This window comes from Camponotus floridanus, unplaced genomic scaffold, assembly GCF_003227725.1.
Source record: "Camponotus floridanus strain SB8 unplaced genomic scaffold, Cflo_v7.5 scaffold70, whole genome shotgun sequence".
NCBI lineage: Eukaryota > Metazoa > Arthropoda > Insecta > Hymenoptera > Formicidae > Camponotus > Camponotus floridanus.
The window spans coordinates 449,184-468,841 of NW_020229839.1; the positions used below are offsets into that span (position 1 = coordinate 449,184).

General features: G+C 39.2%; 1 protein-coding gene across 13 annotated transcripts in view; it reads left to right on the forward strand.

The window, feature by feature from the left end:
• The window catches only part of LOC105257276 (probable nuclear hormone receptor HR38), a 359,016-nt gene that overhangs the window by 161,584 nt on the left and 177,774 nt on the right, over positions 1-19,658 (forward strand). The window contains exon 1 of one of the 13 annotated variants that reach the window (XM_020029361.2): positions 6,219-6,709. The exons of the other annotated variants lie outside the window; for them this stretch is intronic. The gene's annotated coding sequence lies outside the window, so the exon portion shown is untranslated. Of the gene's footprint in view, positions 1-6,218; positions 6,710-19,658 lie in introns of those variants that run through there. 13 annotated transcript variants of the gene reach the window in all.

A 19,658-nucleotide genomic window follows, 5' to 3' on the forward strand; every position in this document is an offset into this window, starting at 1 on the left:
ATTATAATTCTAAAAAAAGAAATATAAAGTAATAGGAAAAGCTTATTGGAGAATAAATTATTAATTAAAGCGCTAGTGGCGAAAAATGATGAGAAAAGCGATTGTGTTACAGAAATTATGTCATATTTGCGATTCCGCACGAACGGAGTCGAGCGATAATGAAAAATGGCGAGGAAAACGACGATTGTATTGATGTACAAATTATGTCAAGTATATTTGCGATTCTGCGCAAACAGAGTCGAGCTTCAATTCTTCCCTTTCGGCACGGATTTAAACACCATCGTGAAAAATTCAAATCTCGTCAGTTCCAGACGTTATTGGTTTTGTAAATCAGCGTGTTTAACTCGGAATCGAGCGCGGCAGCTCGCATGACAGGCCGGTAATAAACAAAAACGAGGGCACGAGAGGGAAAAACACGACGCCGACGCCGCCGCCGCCGCCGCCGCCCTTCTTCGCAAGCGTCGAGGTGATAAATCCTGCGGGGGAGGAGATGGCGGCCCACTCGTTTCTTTCGAGTTTTAACTCCCGCAACTTTCTTATTTATGTGTGGCACGAGTACGAATGGATTTTGCCCGTTAAAGTTCTCGCTGCTCTCGTCGAGGCGATTCGAAAACCGGCGCTTCGAAGTGGAGAAGGAACGGTTCTCGGTCGGCGATTTGAATAAAAAGAACGCCGTTTCTCGCGGTAAGTTTTTCAACGGCAATTACGAAATCGCGGAGTCCCTCGAAATACGAGAGTCGAACGTAATTCAGACTTCTCGTCCAAGTTTATCAGGGTGATTCCGTAATAAAGAACATCGTCCGTTAATTATGCATATGTAGATGATTGATTATTAGCGATTTTTAATTAATTGGCAGATTACGAAATTGATACATGTAATTAAATTCACCGTTTCCTTTAAGTTTGATTTCTTGAAATTCTTCATTCGACGAGTTTGAAATTAGAATCTTATTTTTCATTGTAATCCGCATAGTCCGGATGAGGAAGAGGACTATTCGCTGCAATCGCGCAGGTGTCGGACCATTATCGCGGATTGCCATAATAAATTCTATCCTGCCGTCGCTATGCACGCGGCATTCGTCTACATCCGTTAACATGCTCGGCTGGTCGCGTTACTTATAGACCGCGCTGTATTATCCTAGGGAGAGAGTCACAGTCTCTTAGATTTCCTCCTCTTCTTTGTTTCAGGTACGTGAGCACCGCGGATCGGGGGCCGTCTTGGTCGGGCCAGCCGGTTATTTATGTGACACGCTCGAGACGGTATGACGTCGACGACAAAATATCGCCGAATGCCGCCTCTCTTCTCGACGGCGTTCCGCGGCTAACGTTTGACAGATACGAATGCAAAACGTCGCGCGTCTCGACGTCGCCGTCGTGTCGTTTTATGTTACGCGCTTATCGAACTCGAGTCGAAAGACATCGTACACGCGTAATCGCGTGCATTTCGCGATATGTATTATGCCGAAGTTTGCAAATCCTTTTCATGTACTTTAGGATAGATGCGCGATGTAAGTTTCATATACCCGTGGAAATTATTGCAGCAGAATTTTGGAAGAAGATACACGCGTCAAGGGATTATATATTTTTTTTCTTAATAGAAATCGGAACGTAACTTTTTGATCTATCAAAAAAAATCCGTATAATTTTAATCGCTTTAATTTGAATCAGTCTTTCAATTGTTTTTTTAAGAAACTGTGTCCTAATTGAGACACAACTTTTTCCTATTGAAAACGCGATACATACATATATTGAATGTTACTTTAAACACGTGTATTATATTATAGAGATTATAGAGTTCGTAAATCAAAAGTTGGAGGCGCGCATTAATCCGTGATATCGTGTTTCGGATTAGTTTAAGCAGTATGAACGGTTTACGTAAAGAGACATTACTTATTCTTGTAATCCGGTTGTTATCTACGACACGCATTTTCCCCTCGTTTAAATAGGAAGCCTCGTTTCGCGAGGCTTTTAACAGGGCACAAATATTTGGGTGGCTCTAGAATCGCCCCCATAAAATTCGCGTCATCGCAGGCTATATATTTCGCATTACGGATATGTAATACACTTCTTCTGGCGAATGTTCAGACATGCGGACGCACGGAGTCGCGAGCGACAGATGAACGCGTCATGCCGAGTCGCGAGGGAGACAGAAAGAGATAGAGACAGAGTGAGAGAAAGAGGGAGAGAGAGAGAAAGAGAAAGACGCTGACGCTATTGCATGCTGAATTATTGAACAGTGCACTCTGGCTTACCTCCTCCGCATATTCCGGCACCTATGCCCGGCTCAATCTTGCTCTCGTATTATTGTCGCGCAAAGTAGACTACTACCTCTTAGCTTAAGGTCTAGCGAAGAGGTTTCCGTGTGATTGCGCGTGATGTGTGTGTGCGTATCCGGATATAAATTATTTCAGGGATTTTGCGAGAGAGAGAAAGATCTTCGCGTGCTTTCGTTGGATTTGTATAATGGAATTCTGCCGAGTCTCTCTTTCTTTACTCCCTTTCTCTCTCCAAAGTATCTTCAGTTTGTGATATTTCTGATAGTCTGTGCGTGATTAACGTGCATATAAGAGAGATAAATTCGCGGCTTCTTGCAAATTTTCTAGATTATTTGGTATTGAGTTTAAATGGAATGATAATGATAATAATATCGAGTTAAGTATCTATAGCAAAACATAAGTTAATATATTAATTCAAATAATATATCGCAATACATATTACAATGTCGGTCAAGTTGACATAGAACGCTTATTTGAATTGAACTTTTCTATTCTTTTTAATTTTTTATTAAAAAAGTGTTATTTTAAAATTTTAATTAGCAGTAAAAATGTTAAGATAATAGACGCGATAGAAGATGAATCACGAATCTGCGACGATGAAATTTTTTACAACTTGAAATAACACAATTTTTCGATTTTTAATAGCCTCGATATTAAAACGATGATACCAAACTATCAGTCGCACATCAAGAGAAATGAAAAATCTTTGTACAATACAGGTTGTTAATGGATGCATCTCGTTTACATGAAATTCGTGGCTAGAATTCTAAATCAGTCTTGATGCCGTACGCGCATAATATAATGTAATATATATAAATATTATATTTTAAATGAAAACGAGAAAAGGAGAGAAAGAAAAGTGGAGATGTAAATAAAATTACCTTGCATCATGTCGCTCCGCTGAAATTTGAAAGTTGCCTACTTTGCAAGAACTCGCGCATTGCAGGAGAAAGAGAGACAGAGGGAGGAAGACACGCCGCCAAGGTAACCTTTCGTAAACCCTCAAGATCCGTCGATGTCATTACAATGCGATATAGTCGGGCGAAGAAAATGCAACCGAAGAGAGAGAGAGAGGTAATAATTCGGGTTACACGCCCGGGTGTAATGGGCGGTCTGACCGGGTTGCCGGGTTCCCGGTAGCTGACGGCGGGAGTATGTCGGTCTCCGGAGGTAGGTAGGAAAATGTGAGAGGGAGCAAGCACGGCGGGGATGAATGTATGGGCTTCGGTTTGGGCGCCGTCGGGATTCCTACGGGCCCGTAGGAACTTGCTGCTTGCTCATAAAATGCAAACGGGCGGCAAGTTTAAGTTTAGACAGCCCTCCGAGAGCCCTCCTCGCCCGCGTCGTCAGCCTCCTCCCGCCGTTCTCTCCTACCTACTTTCGACTCCCTGTTCCCTCTCCTCTCCAAAAGCCCGAGGCTGCCCTAGTCAGCCGCCGTAACCAACCGCGAGCCGACAATAATGAAATCCATAAATCCGTAAGAGAGCATGCGGAACACACCCCGCGCCACCGCGTCCAGGTACCCCTCTCGCTCCCTTCTTCCTTTATTTCTCTCTCTTCCTTTTCCTCTCGTTTCCTCCCGCAACACTCTGGCCCGTCTGTGTTCAAGCGCGTCGCTACTTTTCCCTGCTCTGCGAGTTTACGCCTTCGTCGTGTGACCCTCGACCGAGTCTTATCGAGGGTGGAAACGTCTTTAGGATTCTTCACGAGTGCCGCGAGACCGGGTTACATCGTATATGCTTCTCAGGTTCGGTCGGATGCGCTCAGAATTACATCGCTAGAATTAGTTTGCAACAGGGAAAGACCTTCGGAAAGAAACTACCTAGTTTCGTTTCAAATTAATCAACGAGAGAACGGGAGAAACTTTTCTTGTAAATATCAAAATCTAAAGTTAATTAATTATTTTCGTGGATATTGAGACTGATTGTGCGTCTCGCGTGTAAAGATAATTTTGCTTATATAAATTTTCTTTCTCTATTAAGACATTATATTTAGGGCTATTATATAGAAAAGAACAGCAAACTGTTAATTAAAATTAATGTTGATTACAAACACTTGATTTTAAATGAACGAATACTTTTAAAAGTGAATATAATTTTAGAATATTTAAAGTTTTTCTGAAATACGAGAAATAAAATGAGATAATAATAAAAAATTGATGGCATGTTTAGATTACGGAAAAAATTGTCGGCGCTAAATTCCCATTCCGAACGATCCAAATAGTATCGCATTCTTATTATTATCACTGTATGGAGTAACATTACGTCTGTTGATGCAATCTAGCTTCCGTCCTTCTCTATTTTATGGTGCTGGGTGCCCCGCAAGAGCCGGTGATCGGGATGAAATATCGATTGTCACACGGTTTCGCGGCCTCCAGCGGCATCGAACGTGCTTCTGATTGATTTGATGGCGCCCACGGTAAGGAAACGGCGGCACTTGTCCCTGAAGAGAGAGAGAGAGAGAGAGAGAGAGAGAGAGAGAGAGAGAGAGAGAGAGAGACAGAGCATTGTTATGCTAACGGAATCTCGATGACTTCCTATCGATCGCGGCGACGATACGGAAAGCACTACGGATCTCGTGGATTTTTCCATTTCGAAGGTTTCATTTGTAACCGGCTCTGTAAGGATTGCTGGTATTTTCCCGACGCGTGGTGTATTATTCTGCAAGATCGTTTCCTCTCCGTCGCCGACGTTAAGACGCTTTAGAAATGGACTAGATGGATCTACTCGAAACAGACTCGTTGATCGAATATAAATATCACTCGTACAATACAAAGGCCGAGAGCAATGAAGCGTACGCATTGTGCTACGGTAGATAGTCGCAAAGAATAGAAAATGATATTAAAATAGCGAACGAGAAGAATAGATGGAACGCGGATGCCATTTCTCGGTTAGTTTACGCCTGAGTTTTATAGTGAGAAAAATTTGTAACGCATAAATATGCGAGTACAATATATATATGGGAATATAATGGAATATTCAAATTTTGATCTCTTGAGTAAAAAATAAAATAGATTTCTTTTATCGCGGAATCAACAAAAAGTTCATATTATTGCTTTCACGAAAAGTTTCTCAAGAATTTTATTTGTCGCTTATTATCGCATGTTAAATGCATATCGTCGAATATGAATCCATCATAGTTTCATCTCATTATTGTATCGATGATTATGTAAAGTAAGATTTTAAGAAGAGGGATGAGTGTCTCTCTCTCTCTCTCTCTCTTTCATCCTCTCTTTTACTCTTCTTGGCATAATTTACCGATAGCCGAGCTTTTATCAATACCCTCATCATCAAAGTTTCCGCTCGGTTGGATGAAATTACACTTTTCATGTGTCAGTCCCGAGCTTTCGCGCAATTTATCGATTCATCGAGAGTTCTCTGCTCATACTACTGCCAAAAAGTGTACCTCTTCAAGTTACATCTCGGTTGAAATTAACGAAACATCCCTCGATCCCTTTTTCGCCGGTCGTCTGTGTTGACATTCTCCCTTACGGGAGGCGCGGCGGTCGTTTCAGAATTTCACTTCGTATCCGCATCACGAAGCAACGACGAACGACGAAGAAAGCGGTAAGCTCGATGGCTCTCTTGGCTCTCTTCCGGGATTAACGTTTCCAAGCAACAATCACAAACTCACTCCTGTGACTCCGAAAGCCTGTCGCGATAAGCTCATCTTAGACCGCATGCGCATTGGCAAGAGATCCGCGATGAATTGCTTAGCTAAAATTGACGAAGCAAACAAACCTAATTTATTAATGTTTACGAGAGCATCGTGATGCTGATATCAGAAATGATGATAGGGTTTTTTTTGACTTTGTAAAATTATTAATGTTATTTGAAGGGAAAAAAAAAGAGTCTTGTACATGTATCTTTCCACTTATTTATACTTTTAGTACTTTTATTTATAGCACATGTTGTAATATACTCATCACCTGATGTATAATTTTCTAGTCGCTAATAGCAGGATTAAATCAAATTCGAACGTAGTTTATCGATTGCTAATTTACACTCTGGTCCTACAGATCGTCCACACTGGCGTGCGACTTCTTACTAGTTGTCCTTGATCGACGGTGTATGCACGTGTCACCCACGAACAGCTGTTGCGCTTCGTAAGGCGCGCCGAACACGATCACTTGGCTCTAACAGTGTATCAAACGAGCGAACCATGAGCCTTCGTTGCTGTTGGAAACCTCTCTTGACATTCACAATACAACTGCGTCTTCCCGAAATATTCATAGCGCTAAATGCTCTCGAGGCTTGCGTCATTCAGCATGTCGTCTTCATGACACGAGCATTTCCCTGCCAAGAGATTACCTTGCTCACCGTTTCGCTTCATATTCGTCCGCGGTACGCTTTAACACGTTGAGTGACGGCAGCAATTTGCTAATTTTGTGAAGACTTCGCTAATGTTTTACTGTGATGAAACGCAACGTTAATGTAAGCGGAATTAAACCAATACTTAAACAATCCTAAAACATCAACAGTGCGTGCAAAGCGTATTCTGTAACTATTTTGAAACTCTACTGACAATCAAAACGAGAAAGTGATTTTTCAGAAATTTGTTAGCAAATATTTTTTTACCGAATGAATTTTTATGATGCACGTACGTGTGTGTGGTTATCGATATATATATTTTTTACCAACCGTGTTGTTTTATACAAATTTACTCAATTTTATAAATTTATAAATATCATTAAAGTTATCAGTTTAATACATAATTGGAAACATACAATCTGACATTGATATCTGTTCTAATTGTTAATATCTAACGTTATTTATTACTATATTCTCTCTCTTTAATCCGTTCCGATACTATTACTTGCCATATTGCATCATATTGCATTTTGACAATATCAGTATTATATATATATATATATATATATATATATATATAAATTACAAAAATTAAAAAAAATATATTTCACTTTTCATATAATTCTTATACATTTTAATTTTATGTATTCTAATATCCTCGGTGTGCATATTTCTGAAGCAATCTCTTTCGAGATGAATACCGTTTTATATATGTACCTTTCGCGACGCGCAGAAGAGCCACATGGAACGTGGAATTCTCGCAGACGATGCCAACGTAGAATATTTAACCCTCCTCTATGAGATGGATGAAAACGGACTCTCGTAACTTTCGAAATTTCGGCAAAGTTTCTTTGTGGTTTGCAGAGCTTCGCTATCATCTCCCTCCGTCCCCGCGTCCTCATTCTCTTAGCAAATTCGACATTCGTTTCTACGATGCAGCATTTTGTTACAGAACAAGGCACGTATCATCGCATAATATGCTACACACGTTGCTATTCTAGCGCGCATACTCGTACACATAAGGTGTTCTGAGTCTTTCCCACGGTTTCTTTCATTCATGAATTTCGTGACATTTTAAGAAGAGGCGACTTTGTAAAATTTAATTAGATGTCACCTTATCTGCTGCTTAATAATTGAAGTAGTTCAAGGATATTTCATCGCTTGGACATTTTTGAGAATACCAAAGGTTGATTTGTTATACAAATTTATGAGAATTACATGACAATTGTCTTGTATGCAGAAAGACTTGATATGTAAAAATTGCATTTAATAACTTTATAACTTTATTTATTCATATAATATTTTTATTTAGATTTTAAAGTAATGTTTACAAGACAATTGTTATTTTAGCATTACACAAAATGTCGGGATTTCTTGCAAATGTTCAAATTTCTTTATGTAATAAAAACAGAGCTGTTTATTTATAGGCGTTTCAAGCAAATCAATTTTTAAGTATTTATTGTAATATATTATATTCAAGTTTTTCCTATATTCCTACAATTCTTTTTTTTTTTTTTTTTTTTTTGTTTAAAGGACAGGTTAATAAAAACGTTATTATTAGTGCGCATAAATAAAAATATATTTTCGAATTAAAAATTGAAATGTTTTGGATCAGCGAATATAATCACGTCAATGAGTCATTATTAATAATAATTATTTAATCATAAAATTTATACTTAAAAAGTAAATTGATTAATTTAGAATTATTTTTATATTTAATTATATACATTAGATGCCTCTATATTTAGCTTCAATTATATTTATGCATATTTTCACAAACTTTTTCTCGAATTAAAATATCGTATTAAAAGAGATTTGTTTCAAAACCAATCAAACATTTTTTTGTTTGAAACTTATTTCATAAAACTCTACTTATTATTTAGAAACAATTCACATATAGTATTTATGTTTACAAAATCTATTTCTTATATGAAAGAAACTGAAATCCAAGACACCTTGTATATGTATACATGTGTGTGTGTGTGTGTGTGTGTGTGTGTGTGTGTGTGTGTGTGTGTGTGTGTGTGTGTGTGTGTGTGTGTGTGTGTGTGTGTGTACACATACACACACAGACATACACATATAGGGGAACGAATAGAACGAGGTAACTCGGAGAATAGAATGTATATTTGGGAACAAATACAATTTGAATGAATTAGCAGTAAACTGGAAATGGGCAATCCAGAGTTACCTGATCCGAGGGTTACTGATTTCCCTCTCTCTTTATCTCCTTTCTCTTTGTTCGCTTCTTTCGCCCGTTCTTTTACTCGATCCTGCCTATCTCATTCTCTTCTCTCGGCCTCTTTAGTTACCGTTTATATTTTCTTCGTTGCATACGTTGTTTTATTTCTTCTCTCTTTCTCTCTTTTCTTCCGCAAATCTTCTCTTCGTCTCTTTTTACGTAACGTCGATCTAAACGCTACATTCAAAGGGAAATTCCGGTAACAGAGGAAAACATTTCATTTCGAGTGGTTTCCTTCTCTTTGTTTACATGAAAACGCAAGCCTTTCTTTATGGGGTTTTTCGTACAACTACAATGCCCCTAGAACATTGTCGAGATCTAATTTGCGTGCCCGCTTTACTTTCACACAAAACTACAATCGTGGAAAGCTGTAAGCCCGCATTGCATGTTTATTGATTAAGTTTCGAAACACGAGATTGTTAAGATGTCTTAAACTTCGCAGCAGATATTTTCATCACGTTTTTGCAAACTTAATGTCACTCTAGGACCGTCCATGATCTATCACATGTACAATACATCGTCGCATCCTGGCATCGCTATCAATTAGTTTACCTCAATTATATCGCCGATTATATTTATGACATATTTTGATGTATTAATATATTAACGCTTTCATTATCTCGCGTCACATTAAACGCTCAATAATTGTGATTGTCAGCGTGTAAACGCATTACGGTAAACGTCAAGAGAGATCCTATCGATTGTTTTACACGACGCGTCTCATTCGCGGCAGCATATACATACATTTTATATATATATATACATACATATATTTTATATATATATATATATATATATACACACACACGCACACACATACGTAACGTATGTAACGTAACGACCGTGATCGCGACAATTCTCGCAGTGGTGAATATGTATATGTCTCGCTCTCGCGCGCGACGCGACAGTCCCACGGAAAGTTGTAACGTCGCTATATGTATGCGGCCGACATTTTTCCCGGTCTACATTTTGCGAAGTATACACCGAGGTACCGTAGATTACACGACTACTTCCGATAGTAACTGCAGGTAGACAGATGCGAAATTGCGCATCGATACGTTCGCGTTACGGCTCGCCCGAGCAGAACACATTGCGCCGCGGGAAATGGCAAAGCAAATACAAATACAGGGTAATATCGCCCGGCGATATATCGCTTTACCTCGTTTCGCCTTCGCAAGATATTTGTTCAAGTGTACTTTACGTTTGAAAACTCCTCACTTTAATAAGTGCTGCAGCTCCATTTCTTTTTTTCTTCCTCCCTCCAAACGCGAGATGTCACGATCGACGATGTATTAAGGAAATTCGAGAGTGAGGAATCTTTAAAAAAATTGCGCCTATTTAATGGAATCTCCATCTCTTCTCACCCCTTCAGATTTCTGTTCCTGAGAAATCATGGATATGCGGAGGATATGGAGTTTTTAATTAAATAATGTCCCTTCATCTAACATTGTACGGACGATATAATTTCGCGCTTCCCGTTCCGTACACGCGTCGTGTCACGCAACCATTGTTCCTATCATACGTATAATGATTATGTCGACGGAGAAAGCACGCGGATGGTGAGCGAGTTAGAGATGGTGTGAAATTCGCAGGTTTCTCGCAGATTTATATATATATATATATATATATATATATATATATATATATATATATATATTCTTATTGCGCTGAGCGCAATAAGTTTTCCGTTAATCTTATAACACCGCTCACGCTGCACGGACGTCCTTACCTTATTCCCGGACGGAGATTCGTAATGCTTACCCCCATGAATAATGTACTGGTTTCCCCGGGCACAATCCCCGCCGCCACATACTTTCAGTTGAGCCGACAGTTCGGAGTAGTTTTCAAATAGTTCCGGCGGACGTAAGTCCGGTCTAGCTCGATCTTTGCATTATCCGTTTCCGGGAATGCTATCGCCCTGACGGAATGCGCAATCTCGCGTGATAAATCGGCCGAACGTGTAACGAAAATTTGACGCGAGGTAGATGCGTCTCGCGTCTCGCCTGCTGGAGAATACTCGTGAATATCGCGTTTAAAACCGGTAACGTGATTTAACGCACTCGAGAGTGAATATTCGAGAGAGAGAGAAAGAGAGAATAATTGTTACAGCCAAAACGATTGAGAGTTCGCGCGGTTATCACTTTTAGAAATCTAGGATAATTGCGGGTAACAGAGTCCCCGGATCACGCGGGATACAGCGTAATCACAGCAATCGTTACGTCGATGGTGCGTTTTATTATCGCGATTAATATCGCCGGTGCCATCGGGCGGGCGCGAATGCAATACGTCTCCGAGCGCGATGCGCTTCCCCCGCTTCCGTTTCCGATCGTGCCTCTCGTTCGCGCGTAGCCGCACCGATATTCGCGGTGACGGTATTGGCCTCTTTCGGTGGTTCATAAAGCGTTAACGGCCGTATCTGACGATAATTACACGGCCGCGACACGTCATAAATTTTGCCGTGAAATTTGCCGTTTGCGCCCGTTCGCCGACCTTATCTCATCGTACGCGCATCGCGCGTGCATGCGTGAGTACGGTTTAAACCGCACCCGGGCCCCAGCCTCCGGGAATAATTAGAACGCGCCGTGAATGAAACAGTATGGAAAATGGAGATTCCGGACGGCATTGCGAGGCTGTTCCATTCCACTGACGTTTAATGCTAGATCGCGTTAGTAAGCCAGTCTCTCTAGTCGGCTTTTCTCTCTCTCTTTTTCCATCGTCCACTTTTGTTCAATTCTTATCAAAGTCTCATCGTCGACGCGCCAGTTTCCTTGTTTCTTTTTAAGTTAAGTGCAAATAAAAATAGAGACTTTTTCACTTCGCGAAACTTGTGTAAATACATCATTCTTCGCGTCATACATTTTTAATGTATACTCTCTCTCTCTCTTTCGCTCTAAAATATCGATTTTAAATCGTGAATTAATAAATTGTGCTCCAAGATTTATATTTTTTTCGCTCATAATTTATAACAGGACCTTAACTTTTTTTTCGCACGATAATCAGCGATAATTTAATTTAAGTTCAAATGTCTGCGGGTCATTCGCTCAATTGCCTCTCTTCGCAATTTCTCCGTCATAGTTTGAACATCCCACACGTCGGACGACAGACCCTTCCATTCCGCCTCCGCCATCGAAGTCGTCGCATTCGGGCATCGGTATGCTGGCATTTTCCGTGACACTGTCCACGAATCGATACGGAATGTAGGCTTCATGGATAACGATTTTGCGTAGGTAGCGCAGACGGTATATATCAAGCGATACGTGAACAATTCACGTATTTTTGTTTCAAATAACTTGTTTCGATAGACAAAGATATTTTTGAGTTTTCAATCTTAGTATGAGTCTATGTTCGTGTAAAAAGGAAGCCCCTCTCTCTTTCTCTCTCATATATAGGCTATTTCTGAAATAAATGTCTTGCGTTTGGTGCGACTCTGTGCAGAAATCATCGAGATTATACGCTGAAATATATTTTTTTCCTCGCTATATCTCTGGCAACGTACAATACGTAGATGCAAGCGTACTTTAGCGACGTTATTTATAATACAGCGCGGCTATTATTTCGTTCCTGAAACATCCCGCGCGTATAATCGAGTTCGCAATATCTCCGAGATCTTGCCCGCTGTTAGCCAGAGATGTGCATCAGCGTCTGTACGAAAAGCACAGAGTGCTTTATGTTATTAGCTCTAACGCGGTGAGGAAATTATACTGGAAGAGAGCGAAATAAGGAAGAAGCAATGGTACATGGGTCTCAGAAAAAAGGATCTAAAGGCATTATGAGGGGGAAAATATGTCTTGGCATTCGCGAGATCGCGTTATCTATTAAGCTATAAGGTGTTCCGAAACATTGACTTTGTAGGATAACCAAATTTTTCTCCCAAAATTTCGAGAGGGAATTTTGTTATCTTGTGAAAAGTCATTAAATTAAAGTTATAAATATCTTAATTAATTAGTTTAATTATATTAAAATTTCGTTAGAGCAAAGTATATTTAAGATTAAACATGTGATTTTATTACATAATTTTGGATTTTAAATAACCTCGATATTCTTGAAATTTTAATTGTTCCTAACTTTATCGATATTTCATTACTTTTCCTTCATTTGTGCTAAAAATCTGATATTAAGGTATGCGTTGGCGCTTTTAGGACACCGTGTATGTCGTATGCTGCGGAGCAATATTGTGTTTTCTTGCAGTGTCCTGCATGCTTGATACGGATAATCACATCGACCGATTCTTAACTTTTCTCTCTTTTCCCTCCCGCCAGTCGTTGTTAAAGAAATCGAATCGGGAGTCGCTATCGAAGCAACGTCCACCGTATATATCGTAGTAGCTTGCGGTTTACAATGCACTCGGGAACATAAGCGGCTTCCTGTTTATCCAGGCGCGCGCGGTTACGCGCGAAAAACTCCTTTACCGAAGCAGAAAGATTATGACATCATTATTATTCTATTAATATCTCTTTTTCAAAAACATCCGTATATTGCGGTAATCTCTGTATAAGTCGGTAAATATAAAAGAAATCTGAATGGTATATAGAATTAATATAAAAATATACACTCCAGGGCGATTATATTTTCTAATATTGTACTGTATTTAAATACTGTCACTTTTGTTCTAATTTTACCATTTACTATAAATATTATTTTATCGCGGATTTCTTTGAACCTTATGCATGCAGAGATCTGTTTTAAAAATAGACTATAATTACGTCGACGTCATAAAATCTATAATAACAGATTCGATCAATTTTTCGACGCAACTTGGTTTAGGCTCACAATCAGCCCTAGTTCGATTTGATACTCGTTGATCGATTCCGAGATTCTACTATGCAGGAATTAACTATCGAGTGAGCACGAATCGACGTGCGAATTCCCTTTTCCATTTCAATGTCCTCATCTTCAGCGAACGTTGCATACCAGTCTCGAATTGAATCAGCGCATTCCATTGCGACAGGTTCTCACGAAACAGGTGCGCTCGTGTGTCACAGGGGCACACGTCAGGAGGAAGCCGGAAGGGAGAAGGATGCATCGAATCTAGTCGCCGTGAGACCATGTGCACCGGTTCTGATACATGGACGGAACAAGCGTGAATTTCACTTCGTATATAGTGGTAGTTTCGTGCTGATCACGTTGCAATAGTGAAAGAAAGCTTGTTCTCCACCAGTGCTTTACGAGTCTTGGCGATATTATATATCGTCGTGACCCCGCGGGTCTGATCAGTAACTTGCTTTGTGTTGCAGCTTCGCTAACAAAGTCTACGTATTATGATAGTGTACATAAATAAAATGTGTCATAGATTCAGCGGCTTGCTTGTGCACGCGCTAATAAGTTACAACGTAAAGTAGAACGAAATCTCGCTATAATGAGTGACTTGGAAATTTATCTCGCGATCGCGAAATACAGTATAATAAACGCCACAAGATGCTGTTGTTTATGCTCATTATTTATAAGCAAAGTACAATAGTAACTTGCGTCTAATAAACTTCAAATAGCACTGTGGAGGATGGAAATAAATTTTTAACTACCTTAACATTTCTTAATTATCTAATATCGAACATAGAACGAAGGAATAAGTGGATTCCATACAATGCAATAATACAAAGTCCAAAATGAGATTCCTATTTTCATAATTATTACTACTATAATGTTGATAATAATAATCTTACACGTAGTAATAATAATCTTAAATATAATTGTTACCAAAAATAATTATAATTTATGATAATTACAATTATTTTTCTCTCTCAATGCATAGAGAGAAAAGGGGGGAAAGGGGGAGAAGAAGACATTGCTAAACGAGATGACGGTGGACAGATGGAACATTATATGGCGCATAACATGGAGACGGTAGCTGTCGATTTTCAGCAACGATATCGCGAATCACGAATGAGGCATTAGATTTTAGCCGTGATCCCGGCATGTACGGCCCCGGGATATGATCGCGCACGTGCACCCGACTGTACGCGCACACGCTCTCGCCCCCTCTCGCCCCCTCCCGCCCCCGTTAGCTGTGTCATCAGACGCGTGCCGCAGCGATGCATCACGGAACGACGCGGGAATCGCGGTGTAACGCTTCACCCGCTCACAAATCACGGCACGCTACGTCGCCCGTTTGTCGCACACGCAACGCGATTACTACCCCCTCATCCCCTCATCGCGCCCAATTCGGTATCGCGCCATGCGGGGGTTACGATAAAAACGCGACGCCACGGCGCCCAGCTGGAATTCCGCGCCATCGCGACACCCCGCCTCTGGTCAGCAATAACGCGACATCATCTGTCGGAATAGCGATGCTTTCTCCGTATAGGGAGAATGACGGACCGAGCTATATTTACGCTTTTGTTCAACGTCCATTTTAAATTCAATGGAAAGAGATAGCGCGTACGTTCTTATTTCGTTTTTAATAATTTAACGAGGATGTTATAAGAGGAAAGAAGAATATTTTGGGAGTATTTTGTTTCAACGAGAGAATAGAATTTTAATAAAAATCTCATGTGACATATTGAATGTACATGTTTTGTAGACACATTAAAAAACTCGTTTAAAAGTAATAATGTATATGCAGAGTGCGTTTTGTAGTTTATTATACTGTTATTGTTAGAGAAATTGCTTCGTGTTTGCTGTACTAATATATTATATTATTTTTTAACAAAATTTTGTTATGAAGCGTCTTCGTAAAATATGTGAAATCGATATATAGTCGATGAGAAATTTCGATTAAAAATCTTACTTTATTATGCAAAAAATTATCCTTTTCTCTCAGCTCTTACTGTGATATTTACGTTTAACTAGGACGCGAAATAGAAATATGTCACAGAAAAGTTAGATACGTCGAATACAGATTGCGGATATTATGGTTAAAGTGCCGATACTTCTGGCAAACCGCAGGTATATACGCCGACTGTACATCATAACGCTTTACGTTCTCCTCAGTTATGCGCACTTTCGGAGTCGGACTAAATTGACGTAAATGTCAATCCGGTTTTATACTTGACGCGCACTGCCAGTCATGTACGGTTAGAAGAAACTCCGCGCGTCCGCACGGATTTTATTTTTCCCATATTCTCGCCCCGTTGGGACATGATAAGCGTATTTCTTTCTCCGCTTCGTACATTCGTTCATGATTTCGCGAAAGAGCGTGCCGGGACTGCTGAGTCACCTGACGATACAAGAGAATCGAGCATCGCTCTCTGACTTTCAATATCTTCTCTCTTCCATTCTCCCTTAGACAGCGAAATGGGCGCGATTTTAGGGATGATTGAGGGTCGAAACAATATTTCATATATTTGATTCTAACATCACGCGTGTCAGGCGTCATTAACATTCGATCAAAGATAGAAATAGCTAAAGATGATTCTGCTTTAACTCAAGTTGCAGACGAATCCTACTTAAAGATTTTATTTGTTCGCCGTGCTTCTTTTCACATCAAACTTTCTTTTATTATCCCTCAAGTTACAGAAAATAATAAAGTTAAGATGTGATAATTGTTTAACTTGCTACGAAAAATAAATAAAAAAAATGATTCGAAATAGCGTCTTGATATTAAAGAGTATCTCTGAAATTAATATCAGCGTAAAGGACCAAAGATTTTTGGGAATAATCATTCGTTACTCTTGTATGAAAGGTATTTCTAAAGTTATATCTTGCGCGCGGATGGAACCGTCACATTGATCGAGGTGATCATAAAGGATCATGCGAAGCGAGAGAAGCGTGAGACGCGTAGGTGGTCTTGGGCAACAACTGGTTCTCGATTTCTGTCTGTGATAAGAGAGGCCGTTGACTTCGTTCCACGTGCACGAGAACAGAAACGATATGGCATCGACCGGGTGAGAATTCGCCACCTAATTTGGAAAGGTCTGTTTTAAGGGCCCGGAAACTCGTAGGGCCAGGTTCATTGTCGTGGCGATGAAACGAGATAATGCGAGTCGTGACCGGCCGTTCTTCTTCACACGCTGTTTCAGGAAACGCAAAACCGTTGCACGTTAAAAGAAAAGGTTCGTTTCTTATACTGTATGAAAATTAGTAGCGTTGAACTGGCAGTAGAATTATTATAATTTTAAGATTTTCAATTAACATTGCCGTGCATTTTTAAATATATACAGAATTTTAGTACATTTCTATATACTTATTATATTCACAATTGAAATAAAATTATTTTATTCTCGAAATATATAGCTATTAAATTATACATCTTTTTGCTATAAATTAAGATTGAAATCATAAATATGGGATAACAATTTTAAAATATTCCTCTACATGATTTATTATGTTATTGTTTCAAATTTTTAATATCATAATATTCCTTCAATATTTAATATATGAATATGAATTCTTTAATATTTAATATATGAATATTATATCTGCGGAGCAGATCGACCGATTGTCGACTCTGCAATGATTTAATGGAGGAGATAAACTGTTACAAAGAGAGAGAAAGAGTGCATATATGTATATATGTTTGTGTGTGTACGTACGAAGATGATTTCGTGCAGATCTTTCGGATCGGCGGCTATTTATCTTGTTTATTTTGCACACCACCCTCCTTCGTTGCCGTTCTATCCTCACTTAATTAGGTTCCGATTAACAGTGGAGCTTTGTGCAAATACCTCTTTAGAACTTTGCTGAAAACGCTCATTAAGCGTCGGCTATCGAGTTACCGCTCTAGTAACGAACCTCGATTGTTTTCGATCTCGAACCGTCTCGTCGTTTGGCGCGACGATAACCCCGATTTCGTCCTCGCGCATGAGCTAAATCGAGCTCCGTAGCTATTTATCCATAGTTTAATCTATGTCATTTTATATGCGACATATGCACATTGCCGAAAGATGGGAGAAAGAGAAAAATTTTTTAACGTGTATACAAAAAAATTTTTTACTATTGAAATTGAGAAATATACAGGATTTTAAAATTAGATGCTATTATATCTTTTTTTTTTTTTGCATATCACGAGAATAAATATCTATGATATATATTGGTCATACGCTCTGCCTTGTCTCGCACTTACTCAATTATTTAGCGAGACGCTTGCTGTTTATTAGATTAGATATTCGTTTGAACAGACTATCCGATCACAGTCCCGCCTATATTGACGTTGTATTTTATCTAAATGCAAATTCGACGTGAGGTCCTGAATATCGAAGAATCTTTCTGTCCGCGTGGCTGTCGCGTGCAAGGCGATTCCGTAACGCGGTATGAATTAGCGTAATTCCGATCTGAATATCAAGGAATCCGCATGAACGTGAGTAAAATGATAATACACGTGGCCGATCTTTCTCCCTCTCTCTATATATATGTATATATAAATCAACTACTATATATATATATATATATATATATATATATATATATATATATACTTTTCTTGTCACCTAGCGACAAGAATCTTTGCGCAACGGATGTGTAAGAATGCAAAATAAAAAATTTATTTTGCATTCTTACACATCCGTTGCGCAAAGATTAAATCGGCATTTTTAATATCAAGATTGTGTAACGTAAATATAAAATTACGTAGCTTCTCCACGCTTTATCTGCTCTCACGCGGATTATTTTTTTATAGAGTATAAACTATGTAAGCTATGCCTGAGATAAACAACTGGTTTTATCTTGAACTTTTGTCGATGCACACACGCGCGAAAGAATTATATATATTAAGTAAGTTTACAAATAAAATTATTTTAAACATATAAAGAAGAAAGGAAAATCAAATCGTTGGTGCTTAGAATTTAATTGCTGACAAATATATGAATATTTCGATTCTGAAACGAAAGGAAAAGTTAATAAATGAAGTTATATTGGATATTTATTTTTTGCGGCAAATTGATGCGAATGCCTTTTTGTTGAATTAGCGAACACGAAAGCTGAAAGTTGCTAAATTAAATGAGCAATCTTCAATTCGTAATTCATTAGACGGCGCTTGATTAAATTGGTAATCATTCACTCGGTTTGATTATTTACTTTTTCTTAACTTAGATTAGACGCCATCTTATTCTCCTATTTGTTCCCCTTCATGGTTTCCTCGTCCGCAAGCTAATACTATATCCTGTAACAGCAGATGCTTTCGCGGGACTTCCCCATTGATGAGAAAATAAGTGAATCGGAATCGATATCACTGGAATTCGCGGGGAACGAAGTTAATTATCGTTTAATTGACAAAGACTGCGCGACACGATGTTATCGGAGACTTTCTTTCGTCCTCAACTTTCGTTATTTCCGAGTTATTAACGTAGTTTCGTGGAAGGCGAACTGCGCAGATTAGCTCTTTCCAATTTGAAACCGGTGACGATCGGAGTATGAAATGAAATACAGGACAATCGATTGTTTGGAACAATACATTTCCAAAAAAAGTTAATATCGAGAAAATTTTCAATGCACACATGTGCAATTTCTTGTAACATTTATTTCTTTTATTCAATTCTTCATAAACAAATATTGACCAATTTTTCTCGCGCGATCAGCTGTTTGCTTGCGAGGTCTGAATTTCTGATTTACGAATGTAGAATGTAATTCTTTTCAACTCTTGAAATATAGCTGTCAATTAAGGTGAAAAGCTGGCGCCATCGATACTTAAATTTCCAGTGTGACATAGATAAATCTTCCATGAGAAGCTCTTGCCTGCGCAAGCGTCTTTACGGCCGCCCCAAATGATCGCTTTAAATCTCACCGGCGCGCATCGAAAGTTATCACATTTTTCTTTGCGAATTTTTGCCGCGCTTCCCTTTTTTCCCTCGTAGATGCAAGAGGGCGAGACTCCTCGCGGGGATGGGTGCGTTCGTCTACATTCTCCCTCCGTCTTATCAACATAGGATCGACGTGCCGCGAAAGGAAAGTTAATATCGC